Source organism: Podarcis bocagei, assembly GCF_964188305.1.
Source record: "Podarcis bocagei genome assembly, chromosome: 1".
Lineage (NCBI taxonomy): Eukaryota > Metazoa > Chordata > Lepidosauria > Squamata > Lacertidae > Podarcis > Podarcis bocagei.
Window position 1 is genome coordinate 48,426,875 of NC_138125.1, and position 13,256 is coordinate 48,440,130.

General features: G+C 46.1%; 1 protein-coding gene across 6 annotated transcripts in view; it reads left to right on the plus strand.

Moving 5' to 3' along the window:
- The window catches only part of MAP3K9 (mitogen-activated protein kinase kinase kinase 9), a 101,854-nt gene that overhangs the window by 55,191 nt on the left and 33,407 nt on the right, over nucleotides 1-13,256 (plus strand). The gene's annotated exons all lie outside the window — the stretch shown is intronic.

A 13,256-nucleotide genomic window follows, 5' to 3' on the forward strand; every position in this document is an offset into this window, starting at 1 on the left:
CAGCTGCTTCCATATAATCTGACTGGACAAAGTAGACATACAACTGTACATGTGTACAGGATCTCATGTAGGACAAATCTCTGATTTGAAGCATCACTGATCTCTCTTTCATTGTTACAGTTTTAAGTGCATGCCTTAAAATTTTCCCAACAATTCCCCAGTGACTAAACTACAGCACTCAAGGAGATTTAGGGGTTCAAGTTACCGTATTTTTCGCCCTATAAGACGCACTTTTTCCCCTCCAAAAATGAAGGGGAAATGTGGGTGCGTCTTATGGGGCGAATGCAGGCTTTCGCTGAAGCCTGGAGAGCGAGAGCGGTAGGTGCGCACCGACCCCTCTCGCTCTCCAGGCTTCGCGGACCTCTCCTCAAGCAGCGGGAACGTTCCCACTGCTTGGGGAGAGTTGCCGGCATCCCGAAGCCTGCAAGCGCTGATCCCAGCACGTGCAGGCTTCGCGGATCTCTCCCCAAGCAGCGGGAACGTTCCCACTGCTTGGGGAGAGTTGCAGGCATCCCGAAGCCTGCGCGCGCTGATCCCAGCACGCGCAGGCTTCGCGGATCTCTCCCCAAGCAGCGGGAACGTTCCCACTGCTTGGGGAGAGTTGCAGGCATCCCGAAGCCTGCGCGCGCTGATCCCAGCACGCGCAGGCTTCGCGGATCTCTCCCCAAGCAGCGGGAACGTTCCCACTGCTTGGGGAGAGTTGCAGGCATCCCGAAGCCTGCGCGCGCTGATCCCAGCACGCGCAGGCTTCGCGGATCTCTCCCCAAGCAGCGGGAACGTTCCCACTGCTTGGGGAGAGTTGCAGGCATCCCGAAGCCTGCGCGCGCTGATCCCAGCACGCGCAGGCTTCGCGGATCTCGCCCCAAGCAGCGGGAACGTTCCCACTGCTTGGGGAGAGTTGCAGGCATCCCGAAGCCTGCCCGCGCTGATCCCAGCACGTGCAGGCTTCGCGGATCTCTCCCCAAGCAGCGGGAACGTTCCCACTGCTTGGGGAGAGTTGCCGGCATCCCGAAGCCTGCAAGCGCTGATCCCAGCACGTGCAGGCTTCGCGGATCTCTCCCCAAGCAGCGGGAACGTTCCCACTGCTTGGGGAGAGTTGCAGGCATCCCGAAGCCTGCGCGCGCTGATCCCAGCACGTGCAGGCTTCGCGGATCTCTCCCCAAGCAGCGGGAACGTTCCCACTGCTTGGGGAGAGTTGCCGGCATCCCGAAGCCTGCAAGCGCTGATCCCAGCACGTGCAGGCTTCGCGGATCTCTCCCCAAGCAGCGGGAACGTTCCCACTGCTTGGGGAGAGTTGCAGGCATCCCGAAGCCTGCAAGCGCTGATCCCAGCACGCGCAGGCTTCGCGGATCTCTCCCCAAGCAGCGGGAACGTTCCCACTGCTTGGGGAGAGTTGCAGGCATCCCGAAGCCTGCGCGCGCTGATCCCAGCACGCGCAGGCTTCGCGGATCTCTCCCCAAGCAGCGGGAACGTTCCCACTGCTTGGGGAGAGTTGCAGGCATCCCGAAGCCTGCGCGCGCTGATCCCAGCACGCGCAGGCTTCGCGGATCTCTCCCCAAGCAGCGGGAACGTTCCCACTGCTTGGGGAGAGTTGCAGGCATCCCGAAGCCTGCGCGCGCTGATCCCAGCACGCGCAGGCTTCGCGGATCTCTCCCCAAGCAGCGGGAACGTTCCCACTGCTTGGGGAGAGTTGCAGGCATCCCGAAGCCTGCCCGCGCTGATCCCAGCACGTGCAGGCTTCGCGGATCTCTCCCCAAGCAGCGGGAACGTTCCCACTGCTTGGGGAGAGTTGCAGGCATCCCGAAGCCTGCAAGCGCTGATCCCAGCACGTGCAGGCTTCGCGGATCTCTCCTCAAGCAGCGGGAACCACCGCTGGGCTCCCACGGCTTGCAGAGAGCTGCCTGTTTGGGGGCTGGGGTCGGGGGAAGCTCGGGCTGCCCCAGCCCCGCGCCTGGGGGGGAAATAATTTTTTCCCTTTATTTCCCCCCCAAAAAACTAGGTGCGTCTTATGGGCCGGAGCGTCTTATGGGGCGCAAAATACGGTAAAATGGGTTAAAACTTCATCAGTCCTGATAAAAAGTCAAAATTTAATATATAAGTAATAGAAGGCAAAAATAAAACCCTGTCCAGAATCTATGATATATTACTAGAGTGGTACACAAAAGATGAGGAGGTGAAGGAGGCAAGATTAAATGGGCAATTGACTTTGGTTATAATATTGATTTTGAAAGGTGGATAGAAGTTTGGAATTGTAACATAAAGTTCACAGCATGTATGGCACTGAGAGAAAATATCTGGAAGATGCTATATGGATGGTACCACACCCCTGTGAAATTGGCCAAAATGTATAGATTAAAGGATAAGAGATGCTGGAAATGTGGCGAGGTGGAGGGTGACCTATATCATTTATGGTGGACATGTAAAAAGGTGAAAGGCTTTTGGGAATTAATTTATAATGAACTTAAAAAAATATTTAAGTATACCTTTCCCAAGAGGCCTGAAGCCTTCCTGTTGGGAATGATGGATAAAGAAATTAAAAAGGAAGATAGGACGATATTCCTCTACGCCACCACAGCAGCGAGAGTTATGTTGGCACAATATTGGAAAGTGGAAACCATCCCCAACATAAAGGACTGGCAGATTAGAATGGTAAACTATGCTGAGCTTGACAAACTAACAGGTAAAATAAGAGATCAGGATGAACAGAAATTTCTGAAAAATTGGAGTAAATTTTGGAAATATATTGGAATAAATGCTTAAAGTGAATTGACGGGGTTAGAACAATACGACCAGCAAGTGAACTTAAGACTATAGATTGAAAATCAAATACGTAATGGAAGGAGATATTCGATACTTATCAAAAGGACGGAGGGAAGTTCAGATTGTGTGTTTTTCTTTTTTTTTCCGGACGTGTGGTTTTTCCTTTTTTTTCCTTTTTTCTTTGTAATTTTTTCTCTGTATTTTCATATATGTCTGTTTTTTGTGCATAACTTCAATAAAAATGCATTTAAAAAAAAAAAACTTCATCAGTCCAGCTATTTTCTATCAGATGTCACCATTAAAGGTCAAGCAAAGAGGTCCCTGATAGATTTTGAAAGCTTGGCGGTGAGGTCACCAGAAGGACGTGGTCTCTTTGATTTATTCTGTCATTTTGGAAGCCTCGTTCTCTCATTTTATGGGTTTGAAGGCAGTCTGGGAGAGAGATGTGGGAGCTGACCTAGCTATAGCTCAATTGGCCAGATGGATAATGGTCCACAAAACCATTTACCTTTGTGCCAGCTTATATTCAGGAAAACTCTCTTAATTCACCATTGGTTTTACACAATAGTTTATGGCTCATATCCAATGCTCTTGTAGTGTCTTATGCTGAAGAAATAAGAATGAGAGTGGGTCTTTTGGCACCATTATGCTCACCATTGAAATCCTTCTGGGAGGAGGTTATAAAGGGATGAGCTGCATAATTCGCAGACAGGTGGTTTTTGACCCTAACATGTCTATTGCTTCTTCCTAGAATCCCTGTATGTTCTGGACAGCACAACATCAAACTACCCACGTAGCTTCCCAGCAGCTGGTGTTTTCCTTTCTCTGGTTTTAATGTAAACTGCTAAACCAAACATAATAAAAATCCTTTTATCTATATGCCATTATGGTATAGGGTCATAGCTGTCAACTTTTTCCTTTTTTTAAGGGAAAATCCCTTATTCCGAATAGGATTCTTCGCAAGAAAAGGGAAAAGTTGACAGCTATGTATGGGGTAAGGTAAAGGGACCCCTGACCATTAGGTCCAGTCGTGGCCGACTCTGGGGTTGCAGCGCTCATCTCGCTTTATTGGCCGAGGGAGCCGGCGTACAGCTTCCGGGTCATGTGGCCAGCATGACTAAGCCGTTTCTGGCAAACCAGAGCAGCACATGGAAATGCCGTTTACCTTCCCACCGGAGCGGTACCTATTTATCTACTTGCACTTTGATGTGCTTTCAAACAGCTAGGTTGGCAGGAGCAGGGAGCTCACCCCATCACGGGGATTCGAACCGCCGACCTTCTGATCAGCAAGTCCGAGGCTCTGTGGTTTAACCCACAGTGCCATCTGTGTCCCATATATAGGGTAGGGTTGTCGTATTTCAAAAAGTGAAAATCCAGACAGGAAATTCCAGATGTATGGCAACCACTAGTATAGAACTACTTTAGCAATTCAGGTACCCAGGGTTTATAGCTTGCACTTTATCACTGAGGTGTAAATTGTTTGGCATCATGCATCAGTGTTTTCTGTGCAGCTGTATTCACTCTTCAGTCAACAGCAAAGCATCAGTACCCAGCAGAGACCTTTAAAGGTGGGGAAAGCATTTAAAAATAATTTCTCTCCCTGTGATTAGAAAGGTTGCTGCTTGGATGTCTCACAGTGATCCTGTGAAGTGTAATCAAGGATTAAAAGCAGTTTTAAGAGGCTCATCTTACAAGAACAAAGCACCATTATTAAAAATGAAAACAGACTTGGGTGCTCATCTGGTATTATTGCCTGGTGTCTGATGTCATAATCAGTGGATCTGAAAGCTCCATCTGTGTGTTCCACTTGCTGCCGCCACTTCATAATTATGTTGCATTGTACACTGCTTTTGTTCGTTGACTCATTGGCTGTTCCTGGCTTCAGATGAATTATTCAGCATCGGAAGCTGTTCTTGTATTCAGCAACAATCGTAGCTTGAGTTTCTGCAGCTCCTTCCAGCTAGTTTTAAATGTGACGGAAAGCAATTCACAGGGTTTTTACTCACCGTTGCTACACGATGAAACACTTTGACATTTTATCTTTTTGGCAAGAGGTGTTTCTGACTACAGAAGCTCTGCATGTTCCTATTGAAGAAACAGGAGCACACATGTTTATTAAGACACTCTAGCACACCACCATCTATCTCTGCTTTTGCTTCCCTTGCCTTTTAATGACTGATATAAATGGTGTATATTCTCTTTCAGTTAAAAAGCTGCCTGCAGTGGGGGGGGGGGGGACGAGCAATGGTATATCTGTCCCATCCTATTAGGGGGACTGCTCAAGGATTTGCATGCTCAGTTCCTCAAACAACCATCTATGTAGAGCAGGAGGGATGAACTGGAAGTTGCAGGCAGACTACATCCAAACTTCTGTCGGCCAGTTTTGCCATAAGAGCAGAGGCACCCACCTGCCAATCACATGATGTCATTTGTCATCAGGTGATTATGCTTCAAAGGAAGAATTGGGAGCACACTGAGCATGCACTCCCGAGTCTTCCATTCCAGCCCTTTCTGTAAAAGAAGAATCTGGGGCAGGTCTTGCATTTGATGCTAAATGCAGTGCCAAAAGCAAGCCCTGCTCGAGGCAGAGATCACCTGTCCAAGGGAATTCTGATCAGGAGCTCTCATGGGCAGCAATTCCCAGTGGACCTTGTAGGTGATGCCATATTGAAAAATTCTGTATATGCAATGATCCAAGAGTCCATTTTCAGAGTCTTGTACTGTTTGCAAAGTGGCAACAAAGACCTTTATGTTTTTAGTTTTTCTGGCCAGATTGTGTAATATGTTTTGGGATTTCACACATCTGCTGAAGCAAATGCAGCATCTTTGGGAAAAGCTCTGGTAGAATAGCAGGGACAAGTACCGTATTTTTCGCCCTATAAGACTCACTTTTCCCCCTCCAAAAATGAAGGGGAAATGTGTGTGCGTCCTATGGGGCGAATGCAGGATTCCGCTAAAGCCTGGAGAGTGAGGGGGGTCGGTGCGCACCTACCCCTCTCGCTCTCCAGGCTTCAGGAAGCTATCCGCTAGCCGTGGGAGACCCAGCTCTCCCAGGGCTAGCGGAGAGCTTGCCTGCACCCAGAAGCTTGGGGCACGCTGAGCTCCGCACGCCCCAAGCTTCAGGATTAGCGCAGCGCTCCGCTAGCTTTCCCCCTTTCATTTCTCTTAACTACCCTGACTAAGTATACAAAATAAAGCAAATGCCATGGAATAGGTGGCTACCAGCATGCTCAAACGATTTTGTGGAAATCATTGCAGTTTTCTCAGCAATTCAATGAGAATGGAGATAAAAGATTCCCAGAATGACTGAGGCATTCTGATTTAGTCTGTGTTGTGTGAACATATAAAAAATGTGCACAGCATGTCAATCTTGCCACCTGTGTTGACAGGACAGTGATATGACAGCTTCAGTTAAGGGTCCAAAAGTTTTCTGTGGGCTTCCTCTATCATCACCACTCCTGATGATTTGATTGATTAATTGATTAAGATTACTTATATGCCACTTTTCCACCATCAGCTGTGCCCAAAGTGGCTTACAACAAACATTCAAAACATCATAATACAAATTTGCAATAATGCCTGGGGCTGATGAGAGCTGGAGTCCCACCAACATCTGGGGGACAACACATGAGCCACCACTGATCTAAAGCCACTCCAACTGTAGGGATTGGCTCAGATACCCTTACCCATTTATATTTCTTGTTCCTGCAGGTGTGGCTTCTATGTCACTTGAGTGTTTCATCTTAACTCTAGTTAATGTGTTGTCTTCATTTTGGATACTGCAGAAACGAAAGCCTTTGTGAATACAGAGTAGTCCAGCAGTCCAGGCAGAGTTTATGATGTTAATATTCATCCACTGCACAGCCACCCCTGGAGATTAATCATCTTTCTTCATTTGAATATTTCCCATGATATGTTTCTAAAAAGAGGACAGAGGGATTCCTCAGCCTTGTGAAATCATAGCTGTTCAGATTCCGACAAGGCACATTGAGCTGACAGTTGCTTTTCCCTCTTTAAAGTCTGCAATCCCTTCTTAAAGTTAATGTCTTGTTCGACCATACAATAAGCTGAACAAGCAAAAAGAAATACAGAACCCATCTTCACAGTCCAATTAAGAACGTCTTCTAATTATATTCCCGGGACAGGGGCTCCTGAGAAATAGCAATATCTCCCTGTTCTGAGAGCTAAATCATATCTGCTGATGTTAGCACAGAAATACTATCTGCTGTTAAAAGCCCACTTGTTCTTTCCCCACTTAGTGAGATTGTCAGTTGTCTGCTAGAAGGAAAGGAAGAACTACACTGGCAATCTGAAATAGAGTAACTGTCAAGCAATGGAACTCTCTCATGAGTTTGTGGCTTAGATGGTGCTATAACCAAACTTCCAATTTGTAGGGGGACCCAAAATTGAATAAACGTTCTCCCAAGAAAATCTTAATTTTACAATTTACATGAATTATGCTAATGGTATAAAATGAGCAAATATGAGAATTTGCAGAGTTATTCTGTGATTGCTTTTACCCCATCTTTTCTACTCATGGAGCACCCAGAACTGCTAACAGCTTAAATGAAATACAATACAGTGGCAAAGAATATGAATACAAAATAAAATTGGGGGGTTATTGTTTTCACTTGTAATTGTTGCATGCCACCCCAATCTCTGAGTGGTGTGAGATTCCAGGGGTTCCCAGGATTTGGTTTCCTCATAATGAGGAACAGCAGAGACTGCTGTGTTTTTATAAAGTATGGTTTATTTACACACACATACAGCCTGAGTCTATGATGGAGGGGCTCACAGCATTAACACCCCAAGAGGGTCTTGTTTCTCCCATAATCAGGTGTGGCTCTGTCTCTCAGCTGCCTAGCCTGCTTTAAGGAAGTAGTTAGCCTTCTTCCTATAGCAGTTGTTACACTTCAAAACACCCCAGGAATAGTTTTTACTGATTAATGCAATGCTGCAAAATGGCTCTGTATTATTTCTGCAAGGTTCTCTGAACAAGCTGACAAGCTGACTCCTACAATTTGCCCAGGAAGCTGACTCTCCCCAAGTTCGTTCCAAGCTGTCTGTCTCAGGTTGTCAAAACCCAGAAAGGAAATGAAAATGGCTGACAAATCAGTTACCCTTGTGAGCCATTGTTGCTTGAAAGATGGCATGGGGGAGGAGGGGGAAAAACCCTTTGTGATCAGCATCTACCTCCAGCTTCAGATCCCCAGCTGCCTTTGCTAAGCAAAATCGGGAGAGACATTTGTCCATATGTTTCCTTCTGGGTAAGCCGAACATTAAAAGTTCTGTCAGCAATTACAATGCATTTAAACTGCGTGCTTAATGCCAACATTCGAGTAGGGGTTGCTGAGAATGCATGGATTTATAAATAAGAAGTTGTTCAGAGCAGAAAATAGCTAGCAGAGAAGTCTGAAGTTGGCTGAAGCAAGGTTATACCACTGCTAAGGACACATTGTCATCTCTATCAAGTAACAGAAAAGGAGAGAAACTTGAATCATCCATGAAACTGCCCCGCCCCTTGTATTGTTATGAGTTTGGAGGGGGGCAGGCCCAGACCCTTATAATGCTTGGGCCCACCTTCTAATTCTTGGAATATCCAGGCCAGCCTGTTAATCACCCCCTAAGTATGGATCCATAAGGAACAAAGGAAGTGCCTCTGTTCCAGAGACAGTTCCCTCACTGTCTGCTAGTTAGAAATACAAATGGCCAGAGAGTTGAGAATTGAGCTAGAAGCTAGATGAGAGAGCGGGAGGATGGCAAGGCAGAGAGAGACCCATGCTTGATTTCTGCTGGGATCCAAGGCTGTGGCTGTGGAAGAAGCAAGACCCTTTTGCTGCTGCAAAGCCCTCCATCTTCTCATTTTTCAAGCCCTAAACAGTTTGGGGCCAAGCTACTCAAAGAATTGTCTGCGCCCATATGAACCTGCCCAGATATAAAGAACAGCCACGGAGGGGATGGTTAGGTTGCCAGGCAGAAAAGATTTTGGGCAGTTACAGAATTCTCTTCCTAAGGAGATACATGAGTCTTGAAAATGCTTCTGTTTTGCAGTGCTTTAAGGAAGAGAGTAGGTTAGGCAGTTGAGGCTGGTCCATCAGTGTCCATGAGACACAGCCCCATCAATCTCTGTCTGCCTTCAAGTCAGCCCCTACTGGCCTGCCTTCTTACAACCAGCCCAGGAGATGGAGCTGCCTGACAGTTTCCTCAGTATTGTTCTCAGTATTGCACTTGTAAATCTCAGCAGGGAAGAGGATGGGAACAAAACCAGAATGAGTTGGCTGTGCCTGTCATTGTCTCTGGCTGTTGATCTCCTTGCTTTCCACCCTACCAGTCCCAATGTGCACCAACCATCACCAAAGTCAGGCTTGTATTATGTTTTCTCACGGCTGTTTAAATTTTACGCTGGCTAAATTGAAATGACGTTATTGCATTTTCACTGCTTTGAATTATTGTTCCCTGTTTCATAATTTTAATGTTGATGGAGGTTTTCGTCTATTTTTTTATTATCTCTTTTTCACACTTTGCCTTGGGGGGAATTAATATTATTATTAGAAAGGTTGCTTATATACGCCTACTTCTTTGGCTGCAGAGGTTATCCCTCAGCATGTGATGGACTGGAAGGAGCCCCTAAACCTCAAGGCCAAGTCTAAATGTGCAGCTCCACAGCCCTCTGTTGTCTGTGTTCCTTCAGGCTAGTAACATATGAAGAAAGCTTCCGTTGTTTTAAAAATTAGAGAGAGTCTATCACATTGTAACGCATAACAATCTTCATTTCTCCAAGACCCAAATGATGATGATGCACCCAGTGCTGGATCGAGGGTGGGGCAGGCAGTTCCCCTGCACAGGGTGCCCAGCTGAGGAGGTGCCAAGAAAGGGGCGCAGGATGGAAGGCAAGAGGGAGGAGGCCATGTAAAAAAGAACTATTTAGGGCGGGGCAATCAAATGTTGTCCTCCCTCAAGGCACCATATTACCTAAGTCTTCCCTTCCAAATTCCCTTCTTAGCTGCATTGCCCTCTTGTCTAATCCAAGCTTGACTATTCCTACATCATCCACATGGGAGTTTAATGTGGATTTGAAGCTACTTGTGCCTCATTTTTTTAGTGTCACCCACATGAACATCCCCCTGACCCAAAGGGCAGCCTGCACTTTCCCCTTGTTCAATCTGGATCTTCCTGATCCAGAGACAATCCAATCAGAGAAGTGAATCCAATATAAAATTGCATGTTGCCCAGCTGTGGAGGCACTGACACGCCTTGTTTGGCCAGGGGCTTCATTGATGTGTGTGGTGATGTTTTGCCGGGTGCCGTCTACTGCCACACTCCTTGCTCCCATCACCCCAGAGGAAAGGATGCTGCATTTGTGGATTAAAAATGAATGAATTAAAACAGCTTTTTTGCTTTTTTAGACTTGCTCTAGCGCAAAACAGCTGTATTAAAAAATGAAAATTGCTTCCTGCATGCGAAAAGGCAAGTGCAGCACATGAATGGAGTGTGGGGCAGCGGGGGATGATTATACAGCCTTCAGAAATGTGAGCAGTTTTCAATTAGTCAATTGCAGAACCCCGAGACAAAGCAGGACCTCTCCTTTTCTCTCCCTTGTGGATCAGAGGTGCCCAGGCCCCCACCTGTCTGGCTATTCTTTGCCCTTGCAAGGCACTTCTGGGTGGGCTGCTGGTGTGGCTGGGTAGAACATACACTTCTTCTTCTTCTTCTTCTTCTTCTTATTATTATTATTATTATTATTATTATTATTATTATTATTATTATTATTATTTTAACCTGCTCTTTTGAACTAATCTGGTAGATAAAAAATGTATATTCTTTTTATTTTTATTTTAAAAGAATGACTATTTCGTCTACATTGGCTTTGGTGGAAGTTTGTTGTTGCACAATTCCACATACATTCTTTTTTAATTTCAAAAGGTGTACACACGCACAGGTAAACAGATACATGTGTGCATGCTCACAACTGACCTCAGGTTTGGGGAACTCACAGAAGTTGGAGAAGCACCGCGGGGAGGGGACAACAATGCACAGCATGAACACACACACCAAAAATTAAAGCACTGTCCACTGTTCATCCACTATTTTGGAGACATAAAACTGAAAGCACTTGTGTAAACAGCAGAGCACAAACATGCACATGGTAAAATTGACCCCACATGCACCTTAGTTTTAAGACTAGTCAAGCACTCCTGCAATTGCCAGATTTAAATGCATGGAAAGGGTTGGGTATTCCTTTCTGCATGGGCCACGTCCTTAGTTTGGTTGAAAGCCAATCAAGTTCTTATTCCTCTCATGCTCTGTCTTTGACGCACCCTGTTACTTTTCTCATCAAACTAATTTTTCAATTGAGTCTTCTTCATTTGCTGTGGCTTTAGAAACAAAACGAAAACCTGTGTGCTTGAATGCGAGCGCGCGCGCGCACACACACACAGCCAAGCAGCCACCCACACATATATAATGGTTGACAGAAATTTATGCCTGCCCAATAGCAAATGTGAAGTGAGTGGTATCATTACATCTGCAGGTGTTCTTTCATTTCCACCTACGGTAAATATTAATAGAAAAAGCATCAAGTCACGCAATCATCTTCCACTTCAAAGCGAGTAACTTCCCTGTAGTTCCCTTCTTTTCTTTGGAAGGCTTGTCAAGACCTGGATCTTTGTTCAGCTGGGCATCCTTCTGAGCAAGTGAATGAAGTCAAGCTAATAACTTTATGAAGGTAGCCATTTAGAAACTTTTAAAGGGCAATTCCATCTGATAACAGTTAGAAGTCTCTGTGCGACTTGAGTATTGTTGTTTTTAATGGATAGGCAAGGGGAGCCAGTCTCTGTGCATCTACATTGCCTTCACTCGGGGCCCGTTCCAATCATGTTTTGTTCTACTCTTGTCTTGGCAATGGCTTGCTTCTTTCTCTGTATGTCTTTGGTCTCTTCAAATGCAAGCATATGTGTGGTGAAAAAGCTGTCCAACGGCTGTAGTAATTTCACCAAACATCACCTGTGACTCCCCCCCCTTTTTTAAGGGTGGGAGGAGTTGCTACGTGTGTGTTTCACTGTATCAGGTTTGTGTAGTCAATAATATACTTGAAGGCACTCTTGTGTGTCTTCACCGTGTCAAGGGGAAACTCTGAAAACTGAAATGGATTCTGGCATACTTAAAAAACACACACATGGAGGCATATTATTTATCACACGGGGATGCAGGAAGGCATGATATAAAGACTGCCCCCCCCCATAATGGCCTTAATAATGCACTGCAAATTAATGTGACAAGCAAGGCCTCAATCACATATGGTTATAAACCAGTTGATTTCATGCAATTATGGAAATGGTAAAAGAAGATTACTGCTGAGAGGTCTCTCTTTTCCCCTAAAGCTGGAATGAGGAAACCAATGGCCGGCTCCAGACCAGGAAAAGTCTGAAGTTGTGTGGAATCCTGAAGGGATTTCGGCCTCCATCCAGCCTGCCACTCACTTCTGCCTCGACTTCCCACTGACAGCTCTCTGCTCTCTGATACATGAAGGAAAGGAAACAAGGCTCCTTGTGGCTCACTGATTCACAAAGCTAACACAATTTCTGCAATACGTGTTGCTAAAAAGAGAGAAAAATCCTACCCTTGCTCACCAAAAGTGAGGTCCCAGGTCCATACCACTACCATACCCACCAAGTGCCCTGATTTTCAAGGGACAGTCCTGGAATTATGAAAGCCATCCTGACTTCTGATTGGATCCCGCAATGTCTTTGTTTTTCCTACAAGTGCTGTTGCCACCAAGCTCAAGGAGCAGGATGAGCTGGCGCTGCTCTTGAGCAGTGGCAGCAAAGGAGCATTCCATGCCCTCTCTATGGCCACTGCTGCTGGCCTCCTCTCTTGGGCAGCTCATAACAGCTGCTGGAGAGCAGGTGAGGAGGAGGAGGAGAGGTTGCTGCCCCCGGGGCCCTGTTAGGATATAGTTCCATTCCACCTTTAGAACAGGCGTGTGGAGTTGTTGTATGTCACATGTCTGTTTACTTTCAGCACAGTCTGCTGGGAACTTCCGTTGTATATAGCTTTTGCTATACTGCTGTTTGCTTGGACACGAAGGGAAGCAGACATGTTTTTCCTTTGTCCTGCTGCTGAATAAAATGCTGTAAATATGCTTACTTATGCCTCTGTCCGCTACTTCCGTTGTGAAAAGTTATTCACTTTGCTGATTAGAGTGTGCTCAGTATCTAAAGGTTTCTGAGGCTTGAGTCGTTGATTGATGCTGTTCCAAGAACCGGAGTTCGCCCGGCTGCCGCCGGTGGCTGGAGCCAACTGGGGGCCTGCCAAATGCCCATGTCTCCCCGGACGCATCCCAACAGACCCAACCCCACATGACATACTGGGCGGGAAGAAAAGAGGAGCAGGGCGGAGTGCAAGGAGTCTCGATTTTTTTTAATTAAAAAAATGCTTTCTAATCTTCTCTGTTTCTAAAATTTATTTACTGGTGTGTGTTTTTCTTTTTGTAAATC